This window comes from Gymnoscopelus microlampas, assembly GCF_963454915.1.
Source record: "Gymnoscopelus microlampas genome assembly, chromosome: 16".
NCBI classification, from domain to species: Eukaryota; Metazoa; Chordata; class Actinopteri; order Myctophiformes; family Myctophidae; genus Gymnoscopelus; species Gymnoscopelus microlampas.
The window spans coordinates 9,530,844-9,545,795 of record NC_139953.1 but is presented as its reverse complement, the minus strand read 5'-3'; positions in this window follow the sequence as shown (position 1 = coordinate 9,545,795).

The following is a 14,952-nucleotide window of genomic DNA, read 5'->3' as shown; positions in this document are numbered from 1 at the left end:
TTATAACCTTTTTATTGGTAAAAGAATGCCATAATTCATCATACTACAGTGTCACACAAAAGTAGCAAAAATAGACGATGTACAAGCTTTTGATCTGCTATTTCTGAATTTGAATTCTGAAAAGTAACAGTTTGGACATAATAGGTTTCCACCTCATAGCAACAATATTATAATACCTACTTATAAAGTTTAATATTATAAATATCTATAGTCTCTATATATAGTCTAGTCCGTATTCATGTCATATCAAAGTCCTTCTTATGAAAGTCCTTAATAAGTCCTTATTATTAAGTGCGTATTGTATTTCTTCATTCCAGACCATTTTGTTGAGTCCAGTCTGCAGGTGAAGAACAGTTCTCCAGCGAGGGCCGTTTCTATTAAACAGGAACCTGAAGACCACCTGGATCTCAGTAAGTTTTATGCACTCTCTCTTCATTAATTTTATTGGTGAAAGTGGGCCGTTACTGAGGGTGTAAAGATGAACCAATATGAATTGGTTCATCGATTTCAGCATTAACAATGTGACTACATTGATGCATCTATCTAAACGTACCATGAATAGGACGACGGTTCGGTTGTAAAAGTATTAATGGGTTCACTGAAGCTGTGCAGTTAATTCTACTTCAGTATTAACTAACCAGCTGCAGAAGAGAAGACTCACTGATCTTACATTTACAAGTAATTACTTTCGAAATAATAGAGACCTTTCATTCACCTCTCATTCAGCTTGTCTCGCATCTTCTCTGAGAGCTGCAACGTAAACAAACAACGGCCACTATTTTCAGCACAGAGCGCAGTCAGGGCACCATCAAATAAAAAATGTTGGAAGATGTGGGCAAAGAGTAATCTTGTTGATACTTTTTCCAGCCACAAATGGTCACTCAGGTACTGCAGTGGAGGTACAAGATTCAAACCTTTTATGGAGTCTCGTTGTATCTTTCTCCTAGACTTCCTGCACTTACCTGTGTGTAAAGAGGAGGTTTCACCTCAAGAGGAGCAGAGCCCTAATCTGGTCCAGGAGGAACCAGAACCTCCTCAGATTAAAGAAGAACAGGAGGAGCTACGTGAAAGACCTGAAGAGGCTGGTGGGTCAACGTTGACATTACTAGCAGTGAAAAGTGAAGATGATGATGAAAACAGAGAGACCGGGCCTGTGGCCAGCACCTCAACTGAACACATGAAAACACAAGCTTATGTAGAGGACTGTGGAACATCACAACCAACTAGGGATAACCAGCTCCTCTCTTCACACTGTTCTGAATCAGACACTGAAGACAGTGATGACTGGGGAGATCAGTCAGCTCTAAACACACTGAAATCACACAAGAGACAAAATGTGGGAGGACAGCGCACGCTGTCCCAGGACCTGGGGAAAGTGTTTAATAGAAAGGACAATCTGAAGAGACACACAATAATTCACACAGGGGAAACGCCCTTTGCTTGTACAGTTTGTGGCAAAGGCTGTGCTCGCAAGGCAAGGCTAAAAACACACATGATGACTCATACTGGCAAAAAGCCCTTTTCTTGTACCGTATGTTGTAAAAGCTTTGTCAACACAAGTAATCTAAAAACACACATGATGACTCATACTGGCAAAAAGCCCCTTTCTTGTACAGTATGTAGTAAAAGCTTTGCCACCACAAGTCGTTTAAAAACACACATGAGAACTCATACAGGCGAAAAGCCCTTTTCTTGTAACGTATGTGGTAAAGGCTTTGCTCAGAAAATTACTCTAAAAACACACATGATGACTCATACAGGCGAAAAGCCCTTTTCTTGTAAATTATGTAGTCAAAACTGTGTTAGCAGAGGTCATCTAAAAACACACATGAGGACTCATACAGGTGAAAAGCCTTATTCTTGTGCAGTTTGTGGTAAAGGCTATGCTACGAACAGTCTTCTAAAAAGACACATGAGGACTCATACAGGTGAAAAGCCATATTCTTGTGCAGTTTGTGGTAAATGCTTTACTGAAATGAGTAGTTTAAAAAAACACATGAGGAATCATAATCATACAGGGGGAATGTCTTTAGTTTAAGACGTAATATAATTCAGTCTAATCCTTATGACAATGACATGGATAAAGCAGAGGAATCACATACTCTGACAATATCAACATACGTGACTGAATGAAATCAACATTAATAGTTTCATAGTTTTATCTTGTATGGTGTATTATCATTTATCTTTATAGCATTATTCCCTCCAGCTCATTTACTTATTCTGTTACTGGTAGTACAAGTTTAGGTGTGTGTGTGTGTGTGTGTGTGTGTGTGTGTGTGTGTGTGTGTGTGTGTGTGTGTGTGTGAGTGTGTGAGTGTGTGAGTGTGACATTTTTAACTCAAATCTTGGCCCCTGGGGGCCGTGGCACAAAACATTTTCAGATGGGGGTCCGCGGCCAAATATTTATCAATTTAGGGGTCCTTAGCATGAAAAAGGTTGAAAACCACTGATCTACAAGCATTGATCCCCAAAAACAGATCTACAACCTAACAACACCTCACCATGCATGCAAACGCTGTGTCATACCTGCAGTGTGTAGTTTGATGTTGTCTGTGTAACACAGACATACCTGCAGTGTGTAGTTTGATGTTGTGTCACCGGCTTCGAATGCTATCAATGCATTGAATGGGAGATTATCACGTTTTATCAGACCATTGAATGGGCGAGTAGGTGACGAGTAGGCGATACACGGACCTACCCGCGATTTGTCAGACCATTCATTGGGCGTAATCAGGTCGCTACTGACCTACTTGGAGGCGGAGCAGTCCCCACAACAATATTTACGATTCTGTGCCTATCGGTACATAACTCGAACGGCGCTGAGTAGGCTCAGGCGAACGTTGCACCGCTCAGGATGGCAACTCGGTCGCTTTAGCTCCCTCGGTGGTCCTTCGCGGGGCTCCAGTTCGCCTGAGACTGCGTGCCTCCGTCATGGTCCGAAACCAAAACAACCAAAACCAAAACCGAAACTGAACTATTTAAGTCATCTCCGTTGGTAGGTCAGTATGTCTTGATAACACCCAATGAATGGTCTGATAAATCGTGGGTAGGTAAGTAGGTCGCCTACTTCGCCCATTCAATGGTCTAATAAAAGGTGATAATGTCCCATTCAATGCATTGATAGCATCCGAATCAGGTGGTTGTGTGCGTGTAACAGACATACAGTACCTGCAGTGTGTAGTTTGAGACCCCCCTTCCCCATCTGAAAATATTTTGTGCCGATATATTATGTTTTGTTATTAAAATGTTTCATAAAGTTCAAAACATATCTTTGGCAGCATCTTTAAGCTCGCAATAAGCTACAGATACAGGGCAAAAAAGTACACTTAATTTGGTTACATTTGTGACCAAATGAGAGTGTACAATTGTAACTAAAATGGACCCGTAACCAAATGGACCCGCATGTAACACAATGAGGATTTCACTGTGTCCTGCTTGGACTCATCTGAGTTTTTCTTTGTGTGGAGGTTTATGTATTTGAAGATGAGAGAAGCCAAGGATATAGTAAAACACTTAACAGTACAAGGCTTGACATATAGGCCAACATCACATGCTCTTGTCCTCTCACCCAGGGCAGGAATTTGATGGAGGGCACGAAGGCCATGGCTGCCGTCACGCCGTCGTTTGGCCTTCTGCCCCTCCAAAAAGTGATATGCATTGGCACCTGAGGCCACCCTGGTCGTGATGGCCCGCCCCTCACTGCAACAGCATGATTCCACCGTTTTCTCCTCTCCCTCTTTCCTGTAAAATGTTTTACCAGTGTCTTTTCCCGAGATTCTGAATTCTGACTGAGCGTGTATGAACTTCTGACTCGGGGGTTTGTTTAAATGTTGGTCATTTGGAAATACCACATTTTGTGAAATAATCAGCTTTTCACTGTTTATACAACGTATTTGTCACAGTTTGAGTCAGGGCAGAATGTAGGACCCAGATACAGGAGAGACAGAGCCTTAACAGATCGGTTAAAAGAGTTTAACTAAATGAACAGGAATACAAACTCAAATGTAAAGTGCAATATAAATAAAATGTATTATTATAATAATGATTATTATCCCTTTTTTCATAATTCCGTCAGTACCTACCAGACACTTGTAAAAACCTTCATGTTCGGTCAATGAAGCAATGAAGAGCAGAGCAGACATAATTGTTCAGAATTAGTGCCGATAGGCTGCCGGGCAGGAAATCGCCATACCTTTTCCTTATTTGAACAATTGCATAGACCTCCATTTCTGCATTTGTCTGAATTAGTCTTTCAGTGCTGTGAAATTACCTATTCAGACCAGTGATAACGAGGGCCCTCCGACAGCAGTGGTATTCAATTGCAGTGTATGCAGGTTATGCAACTTAACCACCATGTTAAATTGACTCTCATTAGTGCCATGCTCTCTGATGGAAGGTGTTCTAATTAGTGTAATCATGTAGTGTTGGGTGGGAGTTAATCCCTGTGTGCACTCAGACCCACATGGCACAGAACTCAATACCACTACACTCTTCATTAGGGCTGTAACTAGCAATTATTTTTGTAGCGATTGTTCCATTCCAAAAAAAAAAAAAAAAAAAAAAATAATTGAATAATCAAGAAGTGTGTTTTTTCATACAGGACCTATATCCTACTATTAATTTAAGGAATCTCTGTCATCCTGCCTGATCTGCATTTTTCTCCTCAGTGGGTTGAGCAATTGATCTGAACTTCCACACAGGCATTGACCATTTGCATTTGAAGACAGTGACTTGGCCCTTTCTTCACTTTTCCCAAATGTGTGCTGTTTATTACCGTTTTTGTCAACTCTGTCATAAACCAAGAACCTAGCATCAGTCTAAAGTTTTTTAGACTCTAAACCAGGGGTCTTCAACAGGGGGTCAGGGACCCCTTGGGGGTCCTCAGAGTTAACACAGGGGGGCTGCCAAATCTTGTGTGACAGCAACTTTTATTTTTTATATTAACCACTTGAACCCTAGCATCCCTATTCAAGGGGAACATTATCCGAAAATAGTAGATTGTCTATTTTCAGCAAAGAGGTTTGGGGTAGGGGGGCAAAATAGCAGCTTAAGTACATGTTTTCCAATTGAGGGTTTAAGTGGTTAACTTAAAATACACATAAACTGAAAATACACATAAACATGAATCCAACACAATGCTTCACATTGACAGTGCTTTCAAACAAGTCTATGAAGCCATCTATGAAATGTATGAAAAAGCTGAATCTGCAACACAATTCTGTACAATGTAGTGGGGGGGGGGTCCCTGCTTCACCTCTCTCTCAGCTAAGGGGTCCTTGGCCTGAAAAACGTTAAAGACCCCTGGTCTAAACAATACTATAAAAAAAGATCAGTACATTGAAACTATAGAAACTGGAATACCAGTTAAACAATGAACCTAGCATTTGTCTAAATAACATGCATCTAAACATCTACTGTAAATTACATTTGAACCATTGCATAAGTCTATGGCCACACACGCACGCACGCACGCTCTCTCTCTCTCTGTCTCTCTCTCTCTCTCTCTGTCTTATATATTTTGCCCATCAATCACACCAAAACACTGCACATGCACACACACACACGCACACGCACACGCACACGCAAAGATACAGGCAATATCCCGAAAAGCACTGCAATTTCAACCTCATGTCTTCAGCTGAAATGATAAGCACTAACAAAACAAAGTATCTTCACCTTGTCTGGGGCGTACTCTCCTGGGGGGTACTCCTGCCATCATTTTGCAGTTCATCCTAAATTCGTGTCACATGCTGTCTTTTTGGTCAACATGTTTTGCATCTTTTCCTGTTTTTCCCCTCCGTTGTGAGGTCCTCTGAGGTGATGTTTTTCGGTCCTGGAGTGTCTGCAAATTGATTTCCTTTGAACCGGGCTTGTGTTGGAAGCTGCACTCCTGCAATGTTTTCATTTGAAATCAATGGTGAGGCCAATCCAGGTTGACAGACCACCTCTTGTACAGCTGGGACAAATAAATATGCACAAGTCTATCACAAATAAATGACAGAGAACACTGGTAGTTATATGAGTGAAGGAGAAAGAGTTTAAAGACAAATATGTATTTCTTCACTTGTGTATCTGTGTATTATAGTACTAAGGAGCCGTTATGGTGTGAATATAAGAGCACACAGAACTGAGCCTGAGGGTGCTATGTTTTGCTTTTTACCCCTTGATTCCTCCCCACACACATTTCTGTGTCACTGCTGTCGTATCCTATTGACTCATCTACCAGTCAGGGGTTGATCCCTATTGGTCCCCACCGGGAGGACGTAGACTCGTAGAGCCTTCATTTTACACCTCCCGCCCCAACACTCCCTTCCGACAGGGAACCCATAGGATTAAGGCAGCTCTCCACCGCACCGATATCGGCCCGACTCGGCCACGGAAGGCGTTGGAAAGCGTCTCCTGCTGAAAACCTGTTGTAGATAGCGCTGTACCGTCGAGTCGGGACTTCTAGATTGCCGCCGATGAACGACCGAGTACGTTCGGTCGTGCCACCGATAGCCGTGGGGCAGTGAAGTGAATCAAAGCACGAGTAGAGAAACGGTTGTTGCCCCTTCCCTAGCCCCTGTAATCAGTGTTGACATGTCGGCTTATTATAAATGACTCTGGGCTTCTTTTTCTGTATTGTTGCTTGTAAAAATTGGTGTAGTAGTTAAAGTGTAGTTGCTTATTTAGGCTTGTTTCCAAATGTTTTAATTATTATTTAAACCAGTGGTTCTCAAATATTTTCATGAACATTTTTTGTGCATTTGTGTATGTTCAAAAAAAAAATCAAAATATTCCACATTTTAGTTTTTGGAAATAGCCAAGCTTGTAGATCTGTTATTTTCAAATAGCCGATGCATATAGGTTTAAAGTGCTCATGTGGCCCAAGTTGCTTCTTTTGGGCTTGTTTTCCTAGACCTGGTTGCTTATGTCTCTCACAAAATATGGCAACACTGCCTATAAAAATGATTCCTCATTAACGTTGGCCGACAGTTTGTGCTGAACTAAATGCCAACTTTTGCCAACAGACTGCCAGGCTGTTGTAGTCTGAAGTAATCTGTTTGGTGGAGAGTCACCTTTACATGCAATGACAATTATCACCCTCCCCGCCTGACTTGCCTCCCCCTAATATGGGCCAATTGTGTTTGTGTAGTTGCTCGACAAAGCCGTACGCACCACGGTGGATTCGAACTCACAACCTCCGCGGTGGTGGGCAGGCACTCTAGCACTGCGTCACCCCAGCGACCAAAAGAAATATGCATAATAATCGACTGACACATTTCCATATACAACCATTTATCTTTATGTTCACTGTTAAGCCCAATGCAGGCAAAGTTTGTTTGGTTCGGCTGGCTATACAGACTACTACAATATGGTGTCATTCAGAGCTTCGGTTGGGTGCTATCAGAACTTTTTACGGTTGTTCTGCGCCTTCAAGATGTTCTGACTATATATTTTACAAAGTTCATATTTTTTGCACAAAGGTATTGGAAGCAAAGGACTTTGAGGACACCAAACTAAAAGTACTCATTATGTATGGCCCATTTAGCTTTTTTTTTGTTTTCACAATCTTTCCAAATTTGTAAAACCTTTTGAGAATAGCATCTTCTGTACAAGCATGATCTACACAACCTGTATTTAGGGTATTTAGCATTTGTACAGTTTACCTGTTGCATTCTATTATAGTATATTATTTAGTACTCTTCAAATGGAGCTTGTTCAATATCGTTCTAATATCTTATTCACTAGCGTTCCAATTTAGCTTTTTTTTCTCAAACATTAGCTTTTTGAGAATTTCTCTTAAAGGACGCACATTATCAGCACTACCGTTGCAAGCAGTACCAGCACAGCACAACATGGCATCAATGCATCACCATTTAAAAAACATGTTTTGGTCAGGCTGAATGCAAGGTGACCTTCTATGGACACGCTTGCTTCGCTAGCTTCCACCAGCCATCTACCATTCTTTCTGCTAATTTGATTTTTTTATAAATAAATAATTCAATCTAAATGACAAGAGAGACATCTCCTGCCTTGTGTCAATATAGCTGAAGTGATTACCGCAGCCGTAACATTAACACATAATTCTCTTCGGCAGGCTCTTCAAATCTTCTAATGAGGGTTTCTCAATTAGGAATGCTCTGTCAGGGTCATGGTCACAGAACAACTGAGATGAATAGAGGGGTATTGGATACATGATGAATAGAAAAAAAAAATTGGATTCTAGTGCAAAACTAGAAAACGGTGCTCCTCGGAGTGCAGATCTCCGCCAGGCCTGGTTGCCTACCCAGGGCTGTGCCAGTCGTGGGATGCAGCCGTCAGTGCACGAGGAAGCGTGAGGAATGTTTTACATTGAACAACACAAAGCTTCTCTTACGGGGTTCCCTGGCACAAAATATATTCAGATGGGGGTCCGTGGCCAAATATGTATCAATTTGGGGGTCCTTTCCTTGACATGAAAATGTATGAGAACCACTGGCCTTAGAGCGCAGTAATACCTAGTGAAGGACAACGAGATGCAACCACTGTGTCAATGCATTCAGTGATAAGAACAGATAAGACATGTCTTACAATGAGAGGATGTCTAGAGACTTTGGTTATTGTGTTTGTGACTTTGGTCATTGTGTATGTGACTTTGGTTGGTGTGTGTGTGTGTGTGTGTGTGTGTGTGTGTGTGTGTGTGTGTGTCATGTATGTTCTTTAATGTTTTGTCTTTCATCCTCCTCTCTCTCTCCCTCTCTCACTCATTCTCTCTCTTTCTTTCTTTCTCTTCTCTTCTCACAAACATACATTTTTCTTTCTTTTTCATCTTTCTTCCACACCAACGTGGCAAACGATAATGACATCCTCAGACAAATTACTCGTTCTGCCCGCACCCACGTTGCGTTTATGAATACCTAAGCATTGATTGCCATATCATTGCAACGTGAGCAACGAGAATGAGTAGCCTAACTGTTCAAATCGATAGGTTAGGGGAGCCGGCTGTGCCCTGCTATGAAGAAAATTGAAACGTGTTTCATTCCTAAAGGAAAGATATTTGCAAGACACCTGCTGAATGCTGGAATGAAAAATGAAAATAAAAGGATGTTATTGGAGGAAATACCCTTTTTGAGTGCTTGTCCTGCAACATATAACATTTGATTTAACTCAGTGTTAAAATGCACCTGTAAGCGTCCACACTTAAAGTTAAAGCTGTAATGCATAACCTTTTTTGTGAATAAAACATGATTTTGACCGATCAAAAAATAATGATAGATAATGAATAATAAAAACATAAGCATTTATGAATAATCTTGAAAAAGCGTTACACTGAATTACATTTTATACGGTACATTCATGAATGACAATAAAATATAATTATTGGCTTTATTTTCAAAGTAAATAATATTAGGGCATAGGTGACACTCCAATGAACATAAAAAAAACCTTTTAGGGTATTGTAATTGCTGTTTCAAATGTTTTTGATACCTTGAAAACCTCCTTAGGGAGACGCCCAGGAGGCATCTGATCTAGATGCCTGAAACACCTTAACTGGCTTCTTTCCACCTGAAGGAGCAGTGGCTCTACTCCGAGTCTCTCTCGGGTGACCTTACCCTTAAGGGAGATGCCAGCCACCCTTGAAAACAGTGAGGTGCAGTGAACTCAGCACCGCTCCTGCTGCTCTGATTCTCCGGCTGACCTTGAAAAACAAACACAGCTCGAACCATCCTATTTTGGGCTTGTCATTACAGGCAACCATTTAAAAAAAAAAAAAACAGAAATATGAAGTTATTATCATTTAATTGAGTTATTATTGCTATATATTATTGCTCGCGGAGGAGATGACACGCCCCAGGCACCCACAGTGTGTGTGTGTGTGTGTGTGTGTGTGTGTGTGTGTGTGTGTGTGTGTGTGTGTGTGTGTGTGTGTGTGTGTGTGTGTGTGTGTGTGTGTGTGTGTGTGTGTGTGTGTGTGTGTGGGTGGGTGGGTGGGAGTGCGCGCTTGCGTGTGCGCGCGCGTGCGTCTGTCTCGCTGGAGCTAATATGGCAAACCACTGAACCGATCAACACCAAACTTTGCACACAGCCAGTAGGCCAAAGAAGCTCCTCCACTATTTTGCTTTCGCAAATGTATCATACTTTTTGAAATATTTAACCTTTATTTCATAATAATGTAAGTCAAACAGGCTCCGATTAAGGCTGAAACCTTGCCCAAAACATGGAGTCATTCGTCATACAAAAGTCATAGGCGACTGATGTCATTTATGACTGATGTTACAGCCAGCCCCACAGCCGTTTCGCACATAATTCCACAGTTTTAGAGTGATGAAACACCACGGAGTACGCGGGTAAGTCACATAATTACTGGGTGTGCGGACATGGGTGCCTCTGGGAGAGCTTCTGGTGGGTGGTGTGGGTTTAATTCTGCCTGCCCCCCCCCACGCCGTTCCTCTCATACTTGAATTCTGCTTCAGCACAGACGCTCATCATGTCTAGCAGAAGATAATCCCCACTTGCAGCCTTCATTTAGAGAGCATACAAGACTCCTCCGCACGTTGTGACGGCTGCACTGGATGATGGATTCTGATGCTTATAGTTGACTCACTGGGGTTAGGGTTGGGGGGGGGGAGAGAGAGAGAGAGAGGGAGAGAGGGAGAGAGAGGGAGAGAGAGAGAGAGAGAGAGAGAGAGAGAGAGAGAGAGAGAGAGAGAGAGAGAGAGAGAGAGAGAGAGAGAGAGAGAGAGAGAGATCCACTCCTAAACGCATCCATTTTGTTTAACAGCTCCCCTCGCCATGGCTGTGTTAATATAATACCAGGTCCTCTATAATTAATTGAGAAGTTATGAGTGTTGGCAGCAGCTGTGGCGAGAGGGAGAGGGGGAGAGAGAGAGAGAGAGAGAGAGAGAGAACTGATGAACTTAAGTAACTCCATCAAGTGTCCAGATTTTTGCACTCATATTGAGAACAATGGACACATTTCATCAACATTCAGTGTAGGGCTACAACTATCGATTCTTTAAAAATGTTTGTAATTGACTAAACCGTTTAGTTGGATCAAACACTTTGCTTGTAGATCACCAGCTTCGAATGCTATCAACGCATTGAATGGGACATTATCACGTTTTATCAGACCATTGAATGGGCGAGTAGGCGACATACTGACCTACTCGCGATTTATCAGACCTGAATGGTCTGATAAATCGGCGTAATCAGGAGATACTGACGTACCCGGAGGCAGAGCAGTCCCCACAACCTGATTTACCATTCTGTGCCTATCGGTACATAACTCGGATGCCACTGAGTAGGCTCAAGCATAATGGGGTGTGTAAATCTGCTATTTTCAATATTCTGAAAATGCATTTGAGAGAGAAAAGATACATTACAGACTATTCCTCCAAAATCGATTATTATCGATCAGTATTAATTATTGAACATTTTTTTGAAATATTTTTATATAAATTAATTTGTTCGATTGACTGTTGCACCCCTATAATAGGCTCTATGCACAGCAGCCATATTGGGAATGAATTGGGCCCCTTCCTTACTTCCTTCACAGGTGTTACCAATGATACTAATTAAGGCTCTGTTCCATTTAGTGTGGCATAGTGGTTGTCTTATTTTCAAGGACCCCCATAACTCTGAGAGTGAACAAATGGAACCAAATGGACCCTTACGGGTCCATTTGGTTCCATTTGTACACTCTCAGAGCTACACACCCACCATAAGGGGCCATTTGGGAATGGATATATATCAGCACCCTAACCAGAATGGAACAGAGCCTTCATTAGTATCATTGGTAACACCTGTGAAGAAAGAAGAGGCCCAATTTCTTTCCAATATGGCTGCTGTGCATAGAGCCCATTCAGTGATTAAAATGTGTCTGCATGACATCCTTGTTGCCCGGTCCACTGAGTCACACATCTTTACACTCCCAATTAAATTAACACAGGGTTTTATTGTGGAGGTTTATGTCTCATTCATAACTTTGATCACATCCCTCGTTCACATACGTTTTTACTGCATTACTAATAACTACTGCTGCACTCATGCTACATTCCAAAGAGGATTTCTCTTTTATCTCTTGTGCAGTATACTATGATACTAGGTTACATTAATTTAAAGGTGCTGTAAGTGATACGTTTTTGTTACCAGGATCATTACAAAAGACAAGGGGAGATGCAGTTGAAAGGCAAAAATGTAATGTTTATTAATTAAACACATCAACTAATAATGAGGTGTGAAGATCAGTAGTATGAGTGGTGTGATGCATGTATGCATGAGTGTAATGTATGGCGTGTGCGAGTGAAGTTGCATGTATTAACCCATTAGGACATGAGGCCGCTTCTAAAAAAAATCTAAATCCTAATAGTTTTCCGGAAAAAAATATTTAAAAATTATTTTCACAATTTTTCAAAAATAGCAGATCTACAAGCTCATAGCGTGGCACTCGGTGCCGCGCTATGAGAGAGAGAGAGAGAGAGAGAGAGAGAGAGATATTTCAGTGGTCTGCCTCTCCACACTGCTATATGGCTCGGATACCTGGACACCTGTACGTAGTTTATTCAGTTTCAGTTTATTTTTTATTTAAGTGCAACATCACCCCACGGGTCTCTGTGCACTTCACAACAGGTCATACAACAAAAGCATCATACAAAAAAAAAACACAGTAGCAAAGAAACATAGTAAAAAGTGCACGGCTCAAGCAGTGCACAGCTGCCTTCCACATACGCCGCCTTCAAAGGATCCTGGGTTTGTCTTGGGACAATCTCGGAACCCAGAGACACACTGAAAAGGAAAAACAGCGACCTCTGCTGTTCGTTCCTCCTCAGTGTGACTCTGGGACAATGCCGACGCAGCACATGTGCGCAAGGAAACGGGGTTTAAGTCTGCCTTCACCGCTCCACTTCCGGTGGTGAGCTTGCGTTTTCATTCCGACTAGATAACATTTCTACACGGAACACTAACACCACTTCTCTCAGAGAACATGGATCGTTTTGGTTATAAGCCCACTTGTTTCTATGATGAAAGAGTAAGTTCAAATGTGAATATCTTTCCGTGGTTTTGTCTGCTCCGCGGACGCTATTGTTAAATTAGTTTCGGCTAGTTTCGAGTAGGGAAGGACGACGGACACGTGAATCCCGCCCACTACATTTGATTGGGTAAAGCGCGGCCTGCTTCCTGATCTGAAGGCACGCCCACTCCCACACAGTGTGCACACGTTATGACGAACCTTCAGGACAGATTCCAACGCAGTGCAGAATCTGTTCTTGAGAGATTAGTCTTGGGAAGACCGGGTGCCCTGCGTCAAAATATATGACCGGACACACACACACACACACACACACACACACACACACACACACACACACACACACACACACACACACACACACACACACCAAGTATCACCACCCTCCTTGGACAGAAACACCTAAGATGGGTGGTTGGGCATGTGATTTGTACAGTATGCCAGCCCACCACCGTCTACCTTGACATATCCTGTATGGCCAGCTCCTAGATGGTCAAAGGTCTGCTGGGGGTCAGGGGAAAAAAAGTTTCAAGGACCACATTAAAACTCTCCTGAAGAAGTGTGACATTAAACGGATAGTTTACACAAAAAATAACTTTTTTTCTATCGATTAGTCACCCCATGGAGACTTGAATTCATGGATATCTTTTTGTTTTTGTCGCATTCCTAAACCAATAATTTGATGGCCAGCGGACCGGTAGGCAGCGGTTTCCAGTAGGAGACACAAAGGAGACTCTTTGTGTCTCCTACCGGAACCGCTGCCGGTCATCAAATTATTGGCTTATTGGAATGCGACAAAAACAAAACAAATATCCATGAATTCAAGTCTCCATGGGGTGACTAATCGATAGAAAAAAAGTCATTTTGGGGGTGAACTATCACTTTAAACCACCAGCACTAGAGTCCCTGTCTCTACCTGCCACCAGGGAATCACTCATCTTCAGGAGAAATTCACGAAGAGGAGAGTATACAGAGGCAAAACGTGCCAAATGACCACTGCTGCCTACCCCTGCCTCTCCTGTGATAGAATCTGTGGATCACCTGAGCAGCCACCTATGCACAGGAAAAACACAGCACAATAATAATCAACCCACCATATTTATTTTATTTTAGCAATGTCGTCATCGACGTTAATGGACTGCCCTAAGTAAGTAAGTGTGAGTGAGAGCGATATTTCAGTGGAGCTTTTGCACACTGCCAAAGAGCTGTTTTCACACAGGTAATTAAACCAACACCAGGATTGTACCTGGTGCCTTACACATTGATTTACCGTGCGTGCATGTGTATGTATGTGTCAGCGTGTGAGTGAGCGAGAGCCGAGAGAGACTGAGAAAGACAGAATTTCCTGAGGGAGAGACAGAGTGTACATACTGACTGTATCTGTAACTCAGCATGTACGTGGGATTCAGGAACACTGCGTTATCAAGAACAGTACACGATAAAGGATGAAGGTAGACTGATAATGTGAGCCCATGTCTGTATAGAGCAGAGGTATAGCCAACGCGACGCGTGCCAGTGTCCGGTCGCCCGCAGGGAGCCAGTGAGTCCACCGCAGCAGGGCGCATTCCAAAATAAATGGCATGAGTCACCACCGATAGAGCTCGGTCTATAAATAGTCTAAATCTTTTTAATTTCAAAGACCCCCATAATTCTGAGAGTGTAGAAATGGAACCAAATATAACCGCAAGGGTCCATTTGGTTCCATTTCTTAGCCATGCACCCTCAGTATTACAAACATGTAAGGGTCCACATTTGTAACCCCCTCAGGGAACCCTGAGGGTCCCTGGAACCCATGTTGAGAACCACTGTATAGTCTAAAAATGTTTTTTAACCTTTATTTTTCAATTGGTTATTTCATGCACAGACTTCATGGATTTCATGCATGGGCTTACGGTACATGACTCCTTGATGCAACATTACATAATACAAAATATTAACATAACGAAATAACTCCTCAT